A 15,566-nucleotide genomic window follows, 5' to 3' on the forward strand; every position below is an offset into this window, starting at 1 on the left:
TGTGCTTGAGACCACAAATGAGAATTTGGATAAGTTGAAGATAAAATACAACGAGAAAAGCATGTCTTTAGTTAAGTAAAATGTTTGAAGAGAAAGACCATCACTGATAGTCTTATATTAGTTAGTGACGGTTCTTATAAACCGTCACTAATAATGCACTTATTGACGGGGAAAAAGGTCAAAACTATTAGTGATGATTTTTCTAATTACGTGGGTAGTGTGGTTTGAATGTAGTGGCCAAAAACCATTTGCAAAGACTTATTCACAAAGACTTCTAATGGAACAACGAAAATGGCCATCAAGTGCAATGAGCAAACATAAACATAAAAATGACATTGCCTAGGCAAAATACCTAGTAATTGACCTAGCCGATGAGTCGGACCAAACACCTCGCCTTGTTGAACCAACACCCATCTCTCAAACTCTAGAGCGGAATGATCTATATGTCTAGCCATGAACTATGATTGTTCTTAAGATAGTGGACAAAAAAGATGGAAGAGTTGTCATTGATAGTGAATATTGGTTGAAAAGATTCTCTAAATTTAAACCTCTTCAACTTCATACCTTTTGGAATGACCGTGTACAGACCATGGAAGTTGTGGCAAAGTTCTACAATGATTGGACTGGTTTTTTTAAATGCAATAGAGTTGGAGAGATCTTTTGAAACTGTTGATCACAGTAAAAAGGAATGGCCAGGATGCACAAAAGTCACAGGTTGGTTCAAATATTTATGCATGGTTGGGTTGCGTGTTAAGATGATTACAATTCAGAAGAGCTAGCTAATTGGAGACTATCTTCGTAGCAATGGACAAATAAAAACAGTTGTAGATATTGTCCAGAAAAGAAAAACGTGATAGAAATAATGTTGTGACACACCTAGCCAGTGTCCTTGACACCACAATAAGTTGAAGATAAAATACAACAAGAAGAACATGTCCTTGATTAAGTAAAATGCTTGAGGAGAAAGACTGTAACGCCCCGAACCCGAAAGTGGGGCTCATTGTGTTATGTGTTCCATTCACAAATCTTTGATACCATAAATATCATCGAAGTAGCAAAAAATAATTAAACATCCTCAAATAAAATATTAGAGTTCTACACTATCACCAATATAAGCTTCTCTAAATAGCGTTATGTTGACCTTATAGGTTACGCCCAGTTTTGATAATGACAAATACTCATGTATTTAATAAATATCTAGTTCATGTGCAGGTCTATATTAGCAGATACATTGATGGCACGTGAAAGCTCAAAGCTTGAAGAAAAATTTATGTTCTTAATTGTAATATTCAGTAGTGAAATTTGTTTGTAATAGTAATTAGGACATTTGGTTTGTAATAAGCTCACATAGCACATGCATGATTTATTTTGTAAGCTCAAACAAAATACGAACTAAAAGTGACTGTAGAAAGACCTTAGGGTTTACCCTTCAGTCGACCGACACCAGACTTTTTTGGTGTCTTAGTTTTGGACATAAATGACCCTACGACACACACACTTGCACTTGCATGTATTAGGAACTTGAATAGCATAAATGGTTGTTGAAATAGGACCAAAATTCACACATTGTGCACTTTCGATCGACCGGCCAAGGCAGTTCATTTTTCCTTGGTCGACCGAAACGGGCCTAGGTCAACAGTTGATCAAGGTCCCGGTCGACCGAACCATTGCAGTTCAAAACTGCTGGTCGACCGAAACCCCCCAAGGTCAAATGTTTGACCATTTGGTTAACCGAGACAAAAATGAACTCCAACTACCTGGTCGACCGAGGGTCCTCGGGAAAAATCCCAACGGTCTGGTCGACCGAACCAGCTAGCTCAAAATGGTTCGGTCGATCGAACCTCGAAAAAATAGGAAATTGCCCACTTTCGGTCGACCGACCACTCAGTTCAAAAATATCCTGGTCGATCGAACCATATGAGTCCTGGTTGACCGAAACCTTTCTGGTCGACCGGACCTCTCGGGTTGTTACCGCAGTTAATTTTTTAAACAGAATTAATATGTTTAAAATGTCATTAAACTTTTCTAACAATTCCTAATAGGTCCCTAACAGTCAAAAATCATGGGATGTTTATATATACCCTTTCATTTGAGAAAATGAAGACAAGATTAGAAAATCAAATTCTCTCAAGCCAAAAATTTCCTATTGCTCATATTCTCTCTACAAACACTCTAGCTTACCTTCCAAAGTTACAAAATCTTCTATAAGTGTTTTTGAGTGTTTAAATAGGAAGGTTTGCTCTCTCTCTCTCTCTCTCTCTCTCTCTCTCTCTCTCTCTCTCTCTCTCTCTCTCTCTCTCTCTCTCTCTTTGCTGTGAGATTGATTCATTTTTATTGAGAGCCAAACCCAAAAGGATTCTTAGGGGACTTTGCTAATAAGTTTATCCTAAGAAGACTTTACTAGATCTTCTGAGATTGCATATTCGTTGCAACATCTTGAGAAGCTCGTATTTGCTTTTGGTTGCGAAATATTTTCAAAATCATTTACAAATATCTATTGTTCGTTATCTTGAAAACCATTTGAGGAGATATTTGTTTTTGAGGTGAAACGTCTTTGTTGCAATATTTATTCACTCACATATTATTTGTTGAATACAAAGATTATCTATTTTGCAATCCAAGTATATACATATTCACGTGATTGAGATATTCTGCTGATTGATATTCTTGAGGCTTGCTTGATATTCTGTGTTGGCACATTTGATTGAATATTTTGAAATACACAGATTGTTGTTGATACTCTCACGTACTCACTACACTGATAGAAAACATATTTGAGAGTTGGAATATTTAGACCACACTGAGCTTACATTCTAAATCATCCGTGGTGTATGTGATTGAACACATTTGGGTACAAATGTGCTTTACGTGAAAGCACTCTTATATTGTACCATTTGATTGTATATCTGAGTGATTCCAGACGTAGCCTGAGGGGGCAGTAATCCAGCCCGGTAAGGATTGGTGTGAAGGTTGAGGTCAGCCCTGTGCTAATTGACCTTGTTTGTATAGGTGCCGCTCCACCCGTTTAAGTGAGCAAGTTATTGTGGTAATCCTTGTGCTGGTTAGCCAAGGCGGGGACGTAGGTAGTTGGCTGAACCCCGATAAAATGTTGGCATGTCACCCTCTCTTTAGTGCTTTCTGGTGCATGTGCTGTTAATTAATCTGCTTTATTTAATTTCTAACATATTTATATGACTTGCACTAGATTGACCATAGGATTGTGAACATACTGCTATTAGGAGGAATACCTATGAGTTAAATTTTGTAAATACCAATTCACCCCCCTCTTGGGATCACGGTAAAGCTAACACGTTATTACAGTCCAAGGATTTAGAATAAAAACATAAAGTTTCATATCTTACAACCACTCATAGCTACAAAAAACTAATCCCTTTCCAAGCTTTCAAAGCCCGATCTCCCGAAGGACCTGAAAAATGAGTTGTATAACGGGGTGAGACACTTCTCAGTAAGACGGAATAAATTATTACCAGTGTGTGACTAACATGAGTTTATGTGTATACAAAATATAGCCATTTGTTAATCAACTACAACTGTAAGGACACTCATGAGCTGTACTCACACACACATCATCAATCATAACATAAAAAACTGCATACACGTATTGTACGTAATACCATAACACATTCACAACCATAATACATTTACTCACACCCACAAAGGATAATGCACAAATACTTCACTTCCTATGGTTCCCGAGGCATCCCTCCCAATTGTTCTCAGCACGTACTTCACAACAGACAGTTGTTACACTTTCACAATGACCTATTCATAGTAAATTAGTAAAACGACCTCCTCATTCACTGCCAACGTTTTACCCCCGTTATATAAATGAAAATATAATGAACTTCTCATATCCTGTCAATGTTATATCACGATTTATATCAAGGACAATATAACGAACTCCTCAGGCTTGCCAATGTTATATTGTGAAATACACGAATAACCGCACAAAAAGAATCACCCAAACATATAAGTTTATTTACTGCAGTAATCGCAACAAGTTTATTATGAAGAATTAATCTCATGCATCAGGATTTAAATGTTATATCATACCCTAATAATTTTACCAGAGAACATATCATATAACACTTAGTATACTTTAATGAAACCTATGGTATGATCACCTCTACTGGTTTAATTTTACTCAAAATATGTAGTTTTCAGGAAAACGGAGATAATCAACTCTACTCACCTTAGTTTTCCCAAAATATGTGGATAACCACCAAAACCATCGATTTCATACGTATATTACATTTAAAAAATACCATATGATGTTCCTGTATCCACATACTCAATTTTAAACGGTTCCATTTCCTAATTAATTTGATATAATATAATTCTCATACCCATACTCTACTTTAATCAGTTGGATTTTGAAATATAACTAGTATAGCTTTTCTAGTATCATAAACTCTAGTTTAATTGGTTCAAATTTAATAAAAAGCTGAAATAATTTATTCCCCATACTTGTTCCTGAAAATATGTCTAACAAGATCAGAAATACAGAATCTTGGCTTCCTTAACTCCCCACGAGAAGTGATCCGGCAACCCAAGAGAGGAGAGAGAGATGATCGGAGAGTGAGAGCAGCTTTGAGTGAGCTCGGAGGAGAGAGAGTGTCACGTGAGGGATGAGAGAGAAAGAGAGAAATGGAGCCCTACCTTAGAGAGAGAGATGAGGAAGTATATTTTTCCTAAAAAATGAGCTCACTTCTATTTATAGAGAATCTAGACCGTAGGAAACCATCGACGGTTTTCTTGAGCTTGACGAAACCATTGATGGTTTGGCACTTAAAATGCTCTCGGTTATTGTAACTATCGACGGTTTTCTGAGATGGCCTCAAACCGTCGACGGTTTGGTGCTGAACCAAACCATCTCCATTCTTTTTCTCTTCTTTTTATTTATTTTTCTTTTATTTTATTTATTTTCCTTTATTTCATGGGTTCGGGTATCTACATTCTCCCCCCTTTATAAAATTTTTATTCTCGAAATTTGTTAAATATAACTCCGAATAAAATCCATCATGCACCCAACCGGGTTAAGTTAAACTTGTAAACATCTTCATCAAAACTAATTACTAACATGAACTAATGGATTACACCTCTTGCCCTACTAGCCCTTTCTTGTGTACATCTAGTCATTTCAAGGAACATGCCTCAAATCACTACAAAACTTACGACATACACAACCAACTTAACGTTCCAATTTTAATTTTTTCAAGTTCCAGTCTCTCTGCTTAGAAACAATGTCGTCAATGGTTTGTTGTGGCTTTTCTGAAACCGTCGACTGCTTCAGAAATATCACTGAAAGCCATCAATGTATTTCCACTTCCAAGTCACGAGACAGAATCCTAAACCTTTTAACATCTAATCTACCATTTCCTACCATCTTCGTCATTCATTCCTATACTCTAGTATTACTCATCCCTAAATTTTGTAGAACCTAACAACTTAAGGTTATGATACCAATTGTAATGCCCCGAATCCGTGAGTGAGGCCCGAGGTGTTATGTGTTCAATTCTCAGATCTCTGATACCATAAATATCATCCAAGCAGCAGAAAATAATTAAACATCTTCAAATGAAATACTAGAGTTCTACATTATCACCAATATAAGCATCTCTAAATAGCATTATTACAGTACAAGGATTTACAATAAAAATATAAAGTTTCATATCTTACAACCACACACAGCTACAAAAACTAAACCCTTCCCAAGCTTTCTAAGCATGATCTCGCGAAGAACCTAAAAAATGAGTTGTATAATGGGGCGAGACACTTCTCAGTAAGACGAAATAAATTATTACCAGTGTGTGGCTAATATGAGTTTTGGTGTATACAAAATATAACCATTTGTTAATCAACTATAACTATAAGGACACTCATGAGCTATACTCACACACACATCATCAATCATAACACAGAAAATTGCATACATGTATTGTACGTAATACCACAACACATCCACAACCACAATACATTTACTTAGACCCAGAAAGGATAATGCACAAATACTTTATTTCACATGGTTCTTAGGGCATCCCTCCCCGTTTTTCCCATCTATTTACTAAGCATCCCTCCCCATTGTTCTCAACATGCACTTCACAATAGACAGTTGTTACTCTTTCACAATGACCAATTCATAGTAAATCAGTAAAACTACCTCCTCACTCACTGCCAACATTTTACCCCTTTATATAAATGACAATATAACAAACTCCTAATATTTTGCAAACTTTATATCGCAATTTATGTCAAGGACAATATAATGAACTCCTCAGGCTTGCCAACGTTATATTATGGAATACACGAGTAACCACACAAAACAAATCACCCAAACATATAAGTTTATTAACCGCAGTAATCACAACCAGTTTATTATGAAGAATTAATCTCATTCCACACGATTTAAATGTTATATCAAACCCTAATAATATGACCGGAGAATATATCATATAACACTCAGTATACTTTAATGAAACCTAGGGTATGATCACCTCTACTGTTTTAATTTTACTCAAAATATGTAGTTTGCAGGAAAACAGAGATGATCAACCCTACTCACCTTAGTTTTCCCAAAATATGTGTATAACCACCAAAACCATCGATGTCATACATATATTACATTTAGAAAATACCTTATGATGTTCTTGTATCCATATACTCAATTTAAAATGGTTCCATTTCCAAATTAATTTGATATAATATAATCCCCATACCCATACTCAACTTCAATTAGTTGGATTTTGAAATACAACTAGTATAACATTTCTAGTATCACAAAATCTAGTTTAATTGGTTCAAATTTAATAAAAAGCTAGCGTAATTTATTCCCCTTACCTGTTCCTAAAAACATGCCTAACATGATTGGGAATACAGAACTCTTGCTTCCTTAACTCACCACGGGAAGTGATTCGGCCACCCGAGAAAGGAGAGAAAGATGATCAGAGAGCGAGAGCTACTGTAAAGACCCGAAAATTTAAAAGGATTAAAATAATTTAGAAAAAATAAATAAATAAAATAACAGATAAATAAATAAAAGGAATGACGTGGGAAAAGAGAAAAAAAATTAAAAATAAAGAAAGTAAATTAAATTAAGATAAATTAAATAATTAAATAACTAATTGTTAAATTAAATATTATTGTATTGGATTTATAAAAAAAATAATTAAAATAAGATATATATATATATATATATAATTAAGATAATATATATATATATATATATAATTTAAAGTAATATATAATATATATATATATGATAAGTATAAGTTTAATATATATATATATATATATATATATATTATATTACTATATATATATATATATATATAAAGTACTGACAGAAGAGATAAGAAAGAAGAAAGAAGAGGAAGAAAGAAGAAGAAATAAGAAAGGAGAAAGAAGAAAGAAGGAGCTGGAACAGCGCAGCACGCCTCCCACCCCTCTGCAATTTTATTTTCTTACACTCAGCCACTCCGTCTGCATCTCTCTCCTTCTCTCAATTACTTGGCGAGTTTGCGACGGATCGGGAAACGGAAGGTGCCGTTGGAATCCTGGTTCCGCTGCCGACATTTCTACTGGAGTAGATTTTTCATGGGAACGGTTTAGGCATTGCTCCTGGGGAAAGGTAATTTTTTCCCATTTTCTCAATTTCGCCGTTAATATGTGGTAAATCGACAAACGGACACCACCACAGGGTCCTAGCCATCGTTATCGTCATTTTGACGTAGGTAATTTGTCAATTGGGATTTTTTAGGCCCTACTCCAAAGTGAGAGTGGGATTTGGGAAATTTGGCAATTTGGCTAAATTTAAGGGTTTTATTATTTATTTAGGAATTATGACCCTAGGAAATATTTAAATAATATTTTATTCAAGAATAATTTATTGAAATTAGGAATTTAATTTCAGGGTCCGGGTGAGCGCCGCAGGTATTTTTCGGAGTCCCTGTTGGCGTAGTTCAAGAAATCAAGTAAGGGGAAAAATATATATTAAATCAGAATTTTTATGAATTTAATGGAAAAAAAATAAATTTTGTTATATGTACATGTATATGTTTTGATATGGGTAAAATACCAACTGTTTAAATTATATTTTTTCCAAGTTTAGGGTTGTTTATTATATATGTATATGCGAAAATAAACTGATGAAAGTGGGAAATATTTTCAGGATAATTAAGTAAAAAATGAAAGGTATTTTTAGTATATAAACATTAAATGTTGGTTGGCTTATTTTACAGGTAATGTATGAATTTTACTGTTAAATTGTGTGACATGAGATTCTGTGCAAATATATGTTAAATATATGAGATGCAGGCTAAGTAAGTAAAACAATGAGAATAAAATATGATATGGACAATGTTGCCTGTGTATGTTAAATGCAACCATGTAAATGTAAGACAGCTGAAAGAGAGCCATGTTAGCAGATCTTGCACACTTCTGTGTAGACTAACTGATGACAGCTAAAAGGAGCTGTGTTAGCAGATTTAGCACGTTTCTACGTAGACTAACTGATGATGGCTAAAGACCAGCTGTAGTACGAAGTAATGAAATGAAATGTTATGCAATGAAATGACTGATGAAATGACAATGAAATGAAATGACAATGGCAAATGATGTAAATGGGAAAAAGTCACTTAAAGTGAAACGAAATGCAAAGTTAAGTTGTGAACAGGAATGAATGTGCATGAATGTATAATGACAGAACAGAATGATGTGTTATGATATTAGAAGTACATATGTACATAGAACATGTTACGATTGGGCGAGGCGTACCTTTCGCCTGAGGGCTTGCTGAGTAAGGTGAGTGCAATAGTAGCTACAGATGTGGCAGTAGCCACATAACGTACTAGGGCAGAGGGAACTTACTTGTATGGGTGGGTAAAATTCCCTATCCTTAGGGCCTTTGCCGATAAACTATTGTTGAATGCATGAGTACGATATTAATTTCACTTAAGGGCTTACTGAGTAAGGTGAGTGCCCTGATATGCTTAAATTGTGACCTTTGGGTTGCCAAATGTATCAGAGCAGAGGGGTGCTACTTATATGGGTGGGTAATCACCCCTATCCTCGGGAAATCTTGTGGGTTAAACATTTGCTTGTGTTTGATTAGGATCAGACAATGCTTTTGAAAATTATGTTAAGGATTTTCAAATGTTAAATATTATGTTATATATAAACTCATGTTGGCCACACACTGCTTTAATATATGGTTTCTTCCCTTACTGAGATGTGTTTTCACTTGAATATAAATGTATTTTTTTTTCAAGATTTCCTCGAGATCGAGCTTTGAGAGCTCGAAGTTTTTATAGCGTTATTAGGGAATATAAAAAGTAAAGGGTATATTTCTATATTAATTATGAGATGCAAAAATTTATGTTTTACGTCCTTATATTTTAAGTCTGTGGAGAAAAGAAAGTTGTGAACATACTGAATTATTTTGGGAATTATGTAGATTTATGGAAATGCAGGTGTTGGATGATTTAATATGGATTATAGTTAGAATTAGTAAGCTCTGGTATTATGTTATATGGAGATTACGATTATGTTTTCTGCTGCGTATGTTATGTTAATTATGGATTATTAGGTATAACGCGCCGGACCCGGGAAAAAGGGTTCGGGGCGTTTCATTCAGGTGAGCTCAGAGGAGAGAGAGAGTCACATGAGGGATGAGAGAGAAATAGAGAGTCGAAGCCCTAACTTAGAGAGAGAGAGAGAGAGAGGAAGTGTATTTTTCCTAAAAATGAGCTCACTTCTATTTGTAGAGAAGCTGGCCATTGGGAAACCGTTGATGGTTTTCCTGAGCTTGATGAAAATGTCGACAATTTGGCACTTAAAATGCTCTCGGTTGTTGTAACCATCGACGATTTTTTGGGATGGCCTCAAACCATCAACGGTTTGGTGCTGAACCAAACCATCTCCATTCTTTTTCTCTTCCTTTTATTTATTTTTCTTTTCTTTTCTTTATTTTCCTTTATTTCTTGGGTTTGGGTCTTTACAAAGACCATCACCAATAGTTTTATATTAGTTAGTGAAGGTTCTCATAAACCGTCACTAATAATGCATTTATTGACGGGGAAAAAGGTCAAAACTATTAGTGATGATTTTTCTAATTACTTGGGTAGTGTGCTTCAAATGTAGTGGCAAAAACCTTTTGCAAAGACTTATTCACAAAGACTTATAATGGAGCAACGAAAAATGGCCATCAAGTAGAATGAGTAAACGCAAACATAAAAATGACCTTGCCTGGGCAAAATATATAGTAATTGACCTAGCCAATGAGTCAAACTAAACAACTCGCCCTGTTAAACTAGCACCCATCTCTCAAACTCCAAAGCAGAATGATCTATATGTCTAGCCATGGACTGTGATTGTTCTTAAGACAGTGATGTAATTGGTGTAATCCTAATAGGGGGGTGAATTGGATATATAAATTTGTTTAGCTAAATTAAATTTACGCGAATTCACCACATAACATATCCCATTCAAAATACACGTAGGTATGTAAAAAAAAAAAATCAAACAAGGAATGCAGACATACACGAGTGGAGCATATCTCACTTAAATGTGTGTATTTAAATAAAAATACTAATAAATAAACAAATATACATGTGTGGGAATTTAAGTGTAGAAAATAAATGAGATAGGGAGAGAGAGACACACAAGATTTGTTATCGATGTTTGACCAAACCAACCTACGTCCCCGCCTTAGGCATACCCCCAAGGATTTCAATAACCCTGCTCACTAGTTCAATTTAATGAGATGAACCAAATCGGTCTCCCTAATGGGGCAGAGACTCCCTAGCTCAATTCAAAGGATGAACCGAACTCACAAAAACAAAAAATAATTTTCATACAACAAAATACTTCTATAACAAAGCAAGGATGTATAACAATAAAGCTCTTAAAATGCACTCTCTAATGATATGAAATAAGCTTAGAGAGTAAGGGTGCTATTCTCAAAATCATATTTTCAATCTTTCAAATATGATGTATATAATAAGTGCTTCAAAGATTTTACCTTAATAAAATTTTCTCCCTAAAACATTTTTCAAGAAATAACAGGAGAACCTGGGGTATTTGCTCTTCAAAAATTATTTTTTACATATATATGATCTTTAAAAAAAATGGAGTATGCAATGAAAAATTCAAAGATCTTAATTCCTCAAATAATTTTCCCAAAAATGATATATAGAAAATATAGTTCAAAGGAAGTTAGAGTTTATGCTCAAAAATAATTTTGCCAAAAGAATATGAGCTTATGAATCTTGCAATGGATGTGCAAGATTCATATGCGACAAAGAGTTTCCCAAAGAAATTTATCAAGAGAATAATGTGGGAAAAACTCTAAGAGTACTCTCAAAAATGATTTACAAATAAAAAGATTAAGTGAGAGTAACTTCATTTGATGTAAAAGAAATAAATGCCCAAATAAAATAAATGCACTCTTTCAAAAATGTTTTTCAAATGAATGAGTGAAAGAGAGTAAAGTTTTTGCCCCAAAAGGATTTTTACAATAAAAAGAGTGGGGGAATTTTGATTTAAAAATTAGCCCAAAAAATTTTGAGAAAAAAAAAATTGGCTATTCAAAGTTGCTAATTGTGCTAATGAAGGGGGTATATATAGAGCTTATGAAAATATTACCATTTGGGGACATGGAGGGCATTTTCAAAATTATTTAATTAAAAATTAATTGCATTTAAGCGCTAAAAAATATTGTAACACGAGAGGGTCGGTCGGCTGACCCTAGCGTCGGTCGGTTGACCTTACACACCAAATTTGAATTTCTCAATGGGTTTGGTCGGCCCAGAAAAAGGCTTGTTGGCTGACATAGGGCGATTTTCTTCTCTTTGTAAGTTTGGTCGGCTGGCTAAATGACTGGTCGACCGAGCCTTGTAGGCTGATCGGTTGAGGCTATTTTGATCTTGAAAGGTCGGTCAGTCGGGGAATGTAGAAAAGCCAAGTTTTGAGGTCGGTCGATTGTGCAAACCAAGTTCAAAAGATGGTTGGTTGACTGAGCCTAGTCAAACTTTGACTTCTAGATTAAGGTGTGGTTAGTCGACTGAGCTGATTATAGCTTGAACTCGTCAATTGACCGAGGTCAATGAAAAAAATAAGGTTTAGCCCTATTTTTGACCTTAAATGATTTAAACCAATTTGTATGTGTTATTCTTAGAGGCTACATAAGCTTAATTGTCTTGTTTTGATGATAACAACCCATTAGTGGTTCTAAGTGAGATTATCTTTGCACAATAAGCCTTAGTAAGAACGAACAAAAATGCAAAGATTAAGTAGATTCTTAATAGGTTCGACATCATCAAAAAGGGGGAGAATGTTAGCCCTGACAGCTACACTATCTTGGTTTATATATTTTGATGATATTAACCTATTTATTGTTCCTAGTATTTTCCATCCTTGCAGATCTTATCTAGTACAGGTACAAAGTGTCGGATACACGGAGGTACCAAATCAAAAGCAAAGATCGGACGGAGTAGACATCAAATAGGAAAGATCGGAAGGACGCTGACTCGAAAGCACCAAAGCACATCTTGAAGTTTTTATTGTGTATAAATTAATTGTAATAAGGGTTGTGTGAGTGAGTATGTATTGTAACTCTTGTGGTGCGTGTCTTGCATGATTTTTGAGTAAGATTTGAGCCATTGTATAAGATACTAAGACACATAAGCATATATGATTGCATTAAAGACATAAACACAAACTCACTTTTCATGGCTTTCAAAGTTAAACTTAAAGAGTTTGTTAAATGAATCCTAAACTCAAATATGTTTTCTAAAGAGACAAGTTTTCAAACATCTTAGTATTTGAAACATCATCATACTTAGTGCTAGTTTTATCAAAACGAGTCTTGTGTCCTAAAGGTTCAAAGAAAGTAAAGTATATTTATAAAAGGACATACTAAGCATATAAGATATCAAAATGGGTTTTCAAACGTATTTTATTAATCAAGATATCTTATATTCAAAAGAAAACTCATTTGGATAAATTTTAATCTTCATTAGACTTAATACATTTCATATAATTTTTGTCCAAGGATGTTTTGAATCATTAAAACACTTTTTGATAAGGAAAAACAAAGCAATAGTCACTACCGTAGTGCAGCCTTAAGTCCTGAATACCTTTTGGTATTTTGGGCATAACTTTTTCTAGAAACGTCCAACTGGGATGATCATGGTGTCCCTAGAAATCTAAGACAAAATTCCACAACTTTTATTTTGATGACTTTTTCTAATTCAGGGACCTCGTCGATGAACACATGGGATTCGTGGATGAGGTGTAGTATATGGTTAGTCGACGAGTGCAGGGGCCTAGTCGACGAGTCCAATTGGCAGAATGACGCTAACGGGTGGAAAACGGCTAGTTTACCAAATAAAATATCTTTTCTTCCCCCCTACGGCTAGTTAACGGCTCTTAAGGATCTTGGGCTATAAATACAAGCTATTAGACTTGTATTAACATGGTTTTGAACATCTTTGATCATTGTTACTAAAAAACATCATTTTATACAAAACCTAGCACATTGCATATTAGTTCTTCATTACATGTGCTCATTCTCTCTTGCGCACTTATTGTGTTTGATTCAATTCTTGAGAGAATAGTGTGAGGTTTGAGTTGTAAATCATATTTGCTCATTGTAAGGAGCATTCTTTGTAATCTTTCATCTTCTTGTAAAAGGTTCTTTGTGAACCAAGTTGTAAGGTTCTATGTGAACCGAATTGGTAAAGGCTCTTTGTGAGTGGTAGGGATTTGTTCTCGAGTTTGTAAGGCTTGCTCAACTGTGGAAGGAGTGATTATAGTGGATTGTGGAATCTTTGGCTTGGTGCTAAGGCATGGACGTAGGCTTGGTGCCGAACCACGTAAAAATACCGAAGTTGTTCTTTCTCTCCCTTACACTCTTTATTTTATATCTTGTGCATGATTTGTATTTATATTGCGATATAATTTCTTATATCTTGCCAAGAGTTTTTATTTTGTAGAAAAATATGTATTCTACGAAAAGAGTCTATTCACCCCCCTTTAGACTATATACTTCAGGCTGGGACTCCCAACAGTATGATTTTAGTTGCTAAGAAAAAGGTTTTTCTTTTACCGTGTTGGGTTTTCTCATTTGTGGTATGATAATTTTAGAAGATTGAATCAGAAATCTATTTAGGGCTTTGAGGAATGCACACATCAGCTTTTTAGAGTATAAATCAATGTATAACGAATGTATATCAGTGTGTATTCGTGAGTATTGGTGCCCTAATATCCATATAATAAGCCTTATATAGCTTAGGAAGAAATCTTATAGTTTCCCACAAGTTTGGAAACCATATCTCTCAACATAGGAAAGAAATCAATGCAATTCGTAAGTTTAAGATATGAACTTCAGTCGCCTAAACCATGCATTTAGTCATCTGAACCATTTAAAAATATGTGCTTTAGAACTGACAACAGTGATTCAGACACCTAAACTTGTGAGTTGAGTTGTCTGACCCTGCTCAAGTGACCTGAATTCCATTCAGTCGATTGTACTAGCACTATTCTGATTTCTTTACACTGACACTAGCAATTTAGTCGACTAAGCATTTTTCTCAAGTGCTTGAACACTCTGTAATTCAGTTTTTTTTCTATATTTTTGGTTCCAAAACTTGTTATTATTACTTTGAAAAGAATTTTGGAATTGTAGAAATATTTTTTGAGCTTTATAAACAATTTTGAAGTTTAAGAGTGCTTAACATGAGACTTTCAAAATATCTAAACAACAATAAATCCTAAGTCTTCATGTGTAGAAGCTTTAACTTTGTCCAAGCTTTGTCAATAGTTCAATGTACTTGTTTTCTTTATGAATTGTGAATTTAAGTTGAACTTCATCCAATCTTTACCAAGTTTAACCTTTGTGTTTGAAGGAAGATAATACCTGAAATTTTACTTGAAAGCACAATTAGAATACCTTAGTTTGTTATCATCAAAACGAGATTAAGCCTTGTTAAGCCAACAAAGTCCCCCTATGGTTGATAATAGGAAAGAAAATTAGGAAGTAAAGAAAGATACTAAGCCTTCAAAAAGTTCCACCAAAGATTAAATATTTTTTAACACTACCCCCGTTAAAATAACTGTTAAAAATAAGAATGGAGAAAGGAAAACTAACTATTGACCAAATGGTGAAAGGATACGTCCTAGTTTAAAGGAGAAAAGGGAGAAATGGTATCCATTCCTTGATTCAAATATTCTAGAAATGTTTGAACAATTGCTAAAACTTAAATTGATTAAGTTTTCAAAATGTAAAAGAAATGAGGTGTTGACTTTTAGAGTCTGATCCCTGTTTTGATTACGACAAACAATAGTATCTCATTTGTGCATTGAGTGTTTGAATAGGTCTATAGTTCTAGAAGCACAAATGATAATGCAAAATGGAAGCCGTAAATGCACTTAAATATCATACCTTGGTGTATTCCAAGGAGCATAAGAATGAAGATTTAATTTATTCTTTGAGTTGTAATAGTAATTTAGAGTTGAATTTGCATGCATATCATATGATTTATTTGAAG

Source organism: Malania oleifera, chromosome 2 (assembly GCF_029873635.1).
Source record: "Malania oleifera isolate guangnan ecotype guangnan chromosome 2, ASM2987363v1, whole genome shotgun sequence".
In the NCBI taxonomy this organism is placed as follows: domain Eukaryota; kingdom Viridiplantae; phylum Streptophyta; class Magnoliopsida; order Santalales; family Ximeniaceae; genus Malania; species Malania oleifera.